This window comes from Rosa rugosa, chromosome 4 (genome assembly GCF_958449725.1).
Source record: "Rosa rugosa chromosome 4, drRosRugo1.1, whole genome shotgun sequence".
Classification (NCBI taxonomy): domain Eukaryota; kingdom Viridiplantae; phylum Streptophyta; class Magnoliopsida; order Rosales; family Rosaceae; genus Rosa; species Rosa rugosa.
This window is the reverse complement of record NC_084823.1, coordinates 4,130,898-4,138,942: the sequence shown is the minus strand read 5'-3', so window position 1 is coordinate 4,138,942 and position 8,045 is coordinate 4,130,898. Positions and strand designations below refer to the sequence as shown.

Below are 8,045 nucleotides of genomic sequence, written 5' to 3'. Positions count from 1 at the left end.
CTCGAGGTTACTTGCTCTAGTTGAAATAGGGTTTATATTAGAGATATTCTCGGAGAATCTTAGGAGATATCCAATCAATGTACGATTATGTTTCCATGTACAACTCTATCTCTATGCTTGTAATCCTCTATATAAAGAGGACCCTATTATCAATGAAAGCACGACTCAATTTTCTCCCAATTCAGTTTTCTTAAAACAGTATAAACCATAGCATAATTAAAACATGCTTAAACATAATTATGTAAAACATAAATTAAAATAACAAGGCAGCCAAAAAAAAAAAAAAAAAAAAACATACTTGATTTCGAGAAAACAAAACAATCCTAGCGCACGCGTGTGTTGATGCGGGAGTGCGTAGCGATGTTTTTGGATTTGAGAAAAATTGGGCCGCTTCCTCTCTCTTTTCTGCAGTGGGCCTTGTTCTTTTTTTTTTCTTTTTCTTGGCCTGCTTGTTTTTCCTCTTTTTTTTTTTCTGGGCTGCAGGGTCTGTTTCTTTTTTCTTTGCTTTTTTTTTTCTCTCTCTCTCTGGGCCGCAGGCTTGCTTCTTTTTGTTTTTTGGCCGGCTCTTTTCTTTGGGCCGAGTCAGCCCCTTTATTTTTCTTATTTTTTTCTCTTTTTTTTTTTTTTTTTTTTTTTTCTTTCTTCTTCTTTTTCTTCTCTCTTCTCTTTCCTTCTGGATTGCAGATGGGTGCGATGGGGATTGCAGATGGGTGTCACGCGGCTGGCAGCAGCGAGGACTGGGTTAGTGGCCCAACTGACTGGAAACGGATCTAAATTGGGTCGAGTGAAGCAAAAACGGGTCTGGGTCGTTCGTCGTTCTTCGACGAGTCTGGGTAGGCTTGCTGACAGGCACGGAACCAAGGGGGTGCTGGGATGTGCTGCAGCACCCCCCATTTTTTTAGAGAAAAAAATCTCTTATATATATTTAGTGTATAAATACAAACAAGTAAATGCATGAAGATAGAGGGAAGATTAGAGTTGCATGAGAAAAACAACTATATATGAGTAAATACATGCTAATACAAAAATATTAAAAGATTGATACAAGCAAAACCTTGTACTTCCTGAAATGACAAAACGTATATTTTGAAAACTGTGACCAATCACAAAGAAAATCAAAAGAAGCTAAGCCGCAAGTCCCAAACTACTAACGAAAAATCAATCAAACTGAAATTTCAGTCAAATCTTGATGCTAACGGCACCGATGCCCTGGGTATTGAGTAGATGTAGAAGCTAACAGAATAGTTTTGCTGCATGAAGCCATTAAATCCAACGAACTCATCTAAGTCAAAATACGACAAATAAACTTTATATGAACTTAGGAAAACTTGACAGCATCATAGGATAAAATTAGCCCCACTCAACTTAAATTTTTGGTTCTGTCCCTGCTTGCTGAGGTCTGCAAGGATGTGGGGCTGCTAGGATCTGCAAGGGTGGGCAGGCGCGGTGAGCAGATCAATTGGTTGGACGCGGGCCTGCTGTCGGGTGCGCGGGCTGCTGCAGGCGGGGCTGGGACCGCGCGGGGGGGGGGAGGGGGTACTGCGACTGAGCTGCTGGGCTCGGTGGTGTGGTTTAGGCAGCGAGGCTACTGGGGGCTGGAGGCCGGTGATGTGCGGCAGGCCCGTGTATTGCAGGCGGCAAGGCTGGGAAGGCAGTGGGCTGGGATGCAGGCTGCTGCAACAGGCGAGGAAGGAATTTTTTTTTTCTTTGTTTTGTTTGTTTGTGGCGGCAGAAAAAAAATTCTTCTATGGTTTGGTTTTTTTCTTTCGAAACTAGGGCTTTTTTCTCTTGGCTATTTTGCTCTGAGCGTGCTAATAACGTGTAAAAGTAAATTGAGAATTGGAATTGGTCTACTCATTTAATTTCATAGTCCCTTTATATAGGGAGAGAATTACAATGGAAATATCAATTACAATGATGACATTAAATGCTAATTGATCCGTAATCCTTGTTGATTGATGGTAATGGCTAATTCCTTGATTCCCTCTTCGTCAGTCACTTTGACGAATGCACATAATGTGTGTTTCCTTTAACAAAACGAGTTACTTATTCAGTTATTTGAACGTAATAGTGTGTCGTAATTTGATAATGGTGTTGAAGTTGGTGAGATTTATAAGAGATGATCGAGCATATACTTTGGGATGGACACTTGATGTATAGTAATTTGTGCAAATAAGATATGAACACAAACTTTTTGTGAGACTTTAGATTCATTATCTTCCAATTTAAGGAGTTATGGCACTTAGACTTCAAATGGAGCGGGTCTAGTAGTTTAGGAAAAAAGTTTGGGTTCATTCCATTTCAATTCAAAGAGTCATGGCCCTCAATTTCAAGCAAAATGGATGTACTCTAGTGGCATAAAATTTTATATTTTTTCAATTGAGTTACATAACTTAGTTCATTTGTGCACCATAATAAATGTGATTCATACGTTGGACAAATTAAGGATGAAGTTCAATTCGTTTTAGATACAAGTAATTTAGAAGCATAACTAGTGGTGCTAGTTCGATTTTACTTAACCAGCGGGGTTAGCTTGTTTTTACGAGGTTCTCAGATTTAAAGATAAATATTTTATCATCATTGCATGCATCGAGGTTTTCAAAGGATGAACACGTGAAAAAGTATTAAAACTTTACTTCATTTAAATGATCTTGTTTATTTATTTTTGTCCACTTACGCTAACGTGTTTTTCAATTACTTTCTCCTGGGCCCTTCGGTTTCAAAATGCCCAGTGTGCAGGCTAGATTAGTGAAGGTCGGGCGTAAATGGAGTTGAGGCATAGTTATCACTGCTTCTGCATTGTAGGTTTTACCGATCTTTTACCTTTTTACTTTATATTATTGTATACCTTTTTGTTTTAGAATTGCTCTGATAACCTGTGGGATTAATATTGTTAAGTTGAGACTTGTATAAGGTGAAATAAGAGATGTTGTGATTTGGGGAGCAGGGTGGCTCCAGGAGTTGAGGATGGTGTTTGATATTAGAAGTATAAATGTCTTTCTACAAGTTTTTGATAGTCCACCTTTAGGGGAAGTTTCGCCAAATTTTTAGTATAATTTTTTCTAAAGTAGGCCCTGCAGGGCCACTTTGGATTTTAGGGTGAAATCCAAAGCGGGTCCTATCAAGCTTCTTCTTCATCCTCTATGTCATTCTCATATTCTTTTGCCAGTTTTTGATTCGATTTTGCACTCAGGCACTTTCCAAAGCTGAAACAGGTATTTAAAGATTATGAATTTACAGCAGAATGATCCAATTCAGATCAAATTGATGCTTGGTTGGTTTCAAAGAAGATAACATCGACAAAATGCCGCAAATCAAAGGAAAAAAAAAACTCAAAACTTGGACTGTGAAACATGTAGATATGGGGACAATCTCTGTTTTGAGAGCAACACGTATACACTCGGTGCCATAGTTGCAATTTTGTAAAACATAGAAGGGTAAAAATGTATGGCCACTATTCATAAGGAAAACCTTCCTTTAGTATAGTTATAATTTAATAAATAGCTAAATTGATAAAATATAATTTTTTAATTTTATTTTTTATAACAAAGCTAAATAGTACATGTTCAATATGAAAACTAAACTAAAGGAAATTTTTTTTTGACACAATTAAGAATAGATGGATATGTGATAATTAGACCATGCTTGAGAGTTGCACTTCATTAGTAGGCTTGTCATAAAGGTCTTCATCTTTTGGTGTAGTTTTGTGAGCCCCCGAAAATTTTGTTTAATTTTTAGAAGGTAATTTTTCGAAAATAAGATTTTTCGCAAGGTGATTTAAGTGAAGAAATCGATTTCGGAGATTGTTTTGGTGTCGAGACCACCTATTGGGCCTTATGATTTAAGTTTGGGCCGAGATTCCTTGATTTGGGCCTATAAGGTTATAGTAGTTAGTGAGGCGACCGTTTGTTGAATTTTCGAAGATGATAAATTGAGTTGTGACAAAGTTTTGGATTTTGGGTTTTTACGAAACCGAGTTTTGGCCCTAGGAAGAGGTCGAGAAATAACATAGGAAGTTTCTGACGAAAAACGAGTAAAAGAAAAGCTACGAGCCCAAAACCGAAAGCAATTAGCTAGAAGAGTTTCGTAATTCGTCGCAAGGGCAAAATGGACATTCCGCATACGCAAGTATAAATAGGAAATCAGAAACCCTAAAACCTAAACTCTCTCATTTTCTCCCTCAGCCGTGTCCTTTTCTCTGTCTCCCGACCTCTCTCTCGTCCTCTCTCTGCCATCACCGGAAAACCTCATCTCCGGCCATCACCTGTTGTTACCACCACCACCCATCAACGCAGCACCAAAATGCAACCCAAACCCAAGAGAAATCGAAGCCATGCATCGACTCTGACCTCTCTTCCGCTCTCCTTCTCTCTGCCATCACCGGGAAACCCAGCTTCCGGTCACCACCTCACGTCACCGCCACTATCATTCGAACCAGCACCCAAATCCGATCAAAGCCCAGCCATTCTACCGCCGATCGAAAGCTCCTAACCACCACATGCATGCACGGAAAGCTACGACGCCACTACCCCTTCCCTTTCGTCGATTTCCGACCATCACCTCGCCATACCAACACCACCGTCTGACTCAGCTAGCAACGAGGAGCGAAAACCCAGAAGTATAAACACCCACCAAAGCCGGACAACGCCATACGAGCTTCGCCGGAATTCATAGCTATGCGTCCCCTCGTTTTCCAGTCTCCGGTAAAATTTAGGCTACACGACTATCATAGATGGAAACAGCACGCCTACTTGTACCAGAATCCCATGGTTTCGATCTCCGGTTCCGACCAAAGACGCTGCACGCGCCGCCGTGAACCTTGCCGGCGTAGTTCTATCGTTCCGGTAAGCCATACTCGAAGCCCCTTTCGTTATTTGGTTGAATTTCAGCTCCAAAGTAGTGAATATTGATGTTCAATTCTTTTGGTGGTTGTTCTTGAATCTCGGACTTGGAGGATGGGAATTGAATGAAAGGGGAGCTTCTGGTCTTGGTTTTGATTTCAGTTTTGATGGGATGATGAAGAATCCACAAGGACTGCAAGGAGCAGTATGTTATGGAGTGGTTGTGGTTTCGGCAGAACTGATATAGGGTAAGCAACCAAGCTTTTGAATCGTGAGTTTAATTATTGTTTGGACTTTGAGATTAATTAAATAAGTTGTTGTTCTGTTGTGGAGATGGAGACTTGAGGTTCGAGGAATCTGCGTTTTTGAAGATTTTGGAGAAGAGAAGTGTTCGGTCAGTTTCCATTGAAAATGGATTGAGGTAAGGGTCACGAACTCTATGTTGGTTATGAATTTGGTTAAGAATTGGATTATTAAGCTTGTCCTGCTTGCTAGGAATTCGAGTAAAGATGATGGGAATGCAGCTATGGTGACTCAAATCTCCGTTTGGAAAAGAAGAAATGGTAAGTGTTGGTCCCTGCCAAATCGTGGGTTTTGGTGTGGTGATTGTAAAATCCTAGTGGTTGTTATCGAATGGAATGAAAAGTTGGTATGCTGCTTGAATGGTTAATGCTCCTTTGAGTGATTGATTGTTGAGAAATTAGCTTAAATGTGGACAAGCATGCAATGGCTAAATGTGTGGAGAAGATTAATGTTGTTAGTTAAAATGATGACGGAGTTTGAATTTGACATATTGTAAGGTAAATGGTTGTTGTGAAAGAAAATAAGGAGCTTGAGTAATTATCAATGTTGAGTGGGATTCGGAAATGAAAATGGTGGATTTCATATGATTAAGTTATTGTATTAAAGTTAATGAAACAAATACAATTAAAGTATTATCTGAGTTATCATATCCCGGAATGAACATAGTAAACAAAATCATTCGGGAATGGTAAGTTATGCTTTGTTTTCTTATCAAAAGAATGCTAAACAAAGAAAGGTCAAATGAGTTGAACCAAACTATGCTTAATGAACACAAGTGTTAAGCATGATCACCATATCTTAAATGGTTCAAATGCAATATCATTTGGATTGTTTGGGAATGGATAGTAGATTTTTATATTAAAGGATAATCCGATGGACTATAAGGAAATTAAGTAAATGCTTTGGTTGCTCGGTTAGTTGAGTTATAATGAAGTCAAGTTATTTATTGGTTTAATTTTATTATAAAGGACTCGAGCGTGTGCACTTGGATTTGGACAAATGATCGAAAGTCGGGAACGAACCCGAATGTGGACGAGCACTCCAATTCCAGGTAGGGTGAGCTGTCCCTTCCTTGTTAGAGGCTTTTCTATATGTGGAATGCTCTAGTATAATAATATGTTGCCTGCAAGTATACTTTTGGTTGTTCATTAGTCGATGCCTCGTGATATCCGTGTTTCCATAACTGATAATTGCTTATTGCGAAAACCGAGGCTAGACTTGCATGTTGAGATACTGTACCCATCGTATGTTTGTACTTGTGACCTGAAAGTGAATGGGACCTAGACGCGTAGATTCCTAGGGATCCCACGGTGTCGATAACCGTGAACCTCCGGAGGGGGCCGTGCTCCTATGTTTGTCGAGGAAGAGTGAGTACAGACAGTGAACCAGTCATAGGAGACTCAGGGCCAGGAAATGGACACTTTCGCTACTTGTAGTCACAAGGACTACAGAGTAGTTGGCCGGTTCTCGAAGGATGACGAACCGGGTCGGTCACCGATTTGTTTGAGTTTAGCTGGCAGGTAAGTATCTCGGAGCTCCAAATTGTGTGAAGCATACTGCATATGCTTTATAAAAGAAATAAATGTTTGTGGTTGCCTTTTTTTAAAGTATTTTCGATAAACGTGCACAATATTATGTAGTAAATATTTTCGATTATTATTATTATTTTCAAACCTAGCATGGTTGGGTCGGCCCCTACTGGGCATGCGAGGACGAAAGCTCACCCCTACAACAGTGTGCAGGTTTCGAGCATGTGGTCGGGGAGCGTGCAGGGGAGGCACTTGGTCCGGCTTGGCGTATTTTTCTTTGACTTTATTAAATTAAGATCTTAGTCCTTTACCGGACTTTGAAGTCTCTTTTTATTTGTTTCCTACTCATTTACCAAAACTTCGAGAGGCCCGTAACCCTGGGGCGCGTCTCTCGCACTTGTAGTTACTTAGTGATTTGTTTTCCAAATTGGGCTCCGATTGTAAGCCCAAAACTCATAGCCCATTTCAAATTCCGCTTTTGAAAAATATGTTGTTCGGTTGCTAGAATGAGTTGTCCAAGAAAGTGTTTTGTAAACTAACAATCTAAACCCAAAAGGCCTTGCGATTTCGGGTTGATGAGTTATCGGGATGTTATTCGTGACATGTCGGTTTCTTATTGGCTCGGGGTCGCGGCGCTGTGGGACCCCCCTCTTGGGTCACCACAAGTTTTGTAGTATATTGCATAGATTGAACTGCTCCAGCAATTGCACCAAGACCGTTGCTAACCAAAATAAAGTAATCCATTTTTCCAACAAGAGCATAGGAAGTCTGACAACAACCATTCAGAAAGTTGGCAATTGAGAGCGTGAATGGCATATATTTCACACTTTTTGTTTTGATGACTTCACTCAGATGAACAGAGGAGAGCTATACATGAGGACATTGAAAAAATCACAGATAGAACCAACTACGACAACCCTCAAATGTCGATTTATCTTCATCTTATGCTCAGGTATTGCCAACATAGTTGCAGCAACAATAACCCCAAAGAAAACAAGCTCGCATACAAAGTATGTAGCAACCCTCTTTCAACCTTTTGATGAGCATAATAGAAGAATATGCCAAGATATGACGGTGGGGAAAAATTAGTCATCAATCCTATCAAAGGAGAACGCACCTCACGAGCCTAGGAAAAAAGAAAAAACCCGACGGTGTGTGTTCTCTCCCTGCCGAACACGGTCGGCGTTCCTGCCCGGGAGAGGATTGATGATTTAGAGATGTAGTGGGCTTTCAGGGCAGCGGTGTGGTCCAGGGAGGGTGGATGTTTCTCCGGTTTCGGGCAGCACGGATCGATCTCGATCTGTCCTTCTCAGATCAGGGGCGGAGGCAGTGGTGCAGCAGCGACGGACTTCGGCTTTCCGGTGGTGGTTTC

General features: G+C 40.5%; 1 long non-coding RNA gene across 2 annotated transcripts; it reads left to right on the top strand.

Annotated features, from left to right (window-relative positions):
- Positions 1-4,190: 4,190 nt before the first annotated feature.
- LOC133746381 (uncharacterized) lies at positions 4,191-5,735 on the top strand. Of its 2 annotated transcripts, XR_009864103.1 has the most exons (4): positions 4,191-4,844; positions 4,955-5,089; positions 5,175-5,262; positions 5,337-5,735. It is a non-coding gene; the product is annotated as an uncharacterized LOC133746381 (long non-coding RNA). The 2 variants fall into 2 exon arrangements; XR_009864102.1 differs by having other exon boundaries at positions 4,204-5,089.
- The last annotated feature ends 2,310 nt before the right edge of the window (positions 5,736-8,045 follow it).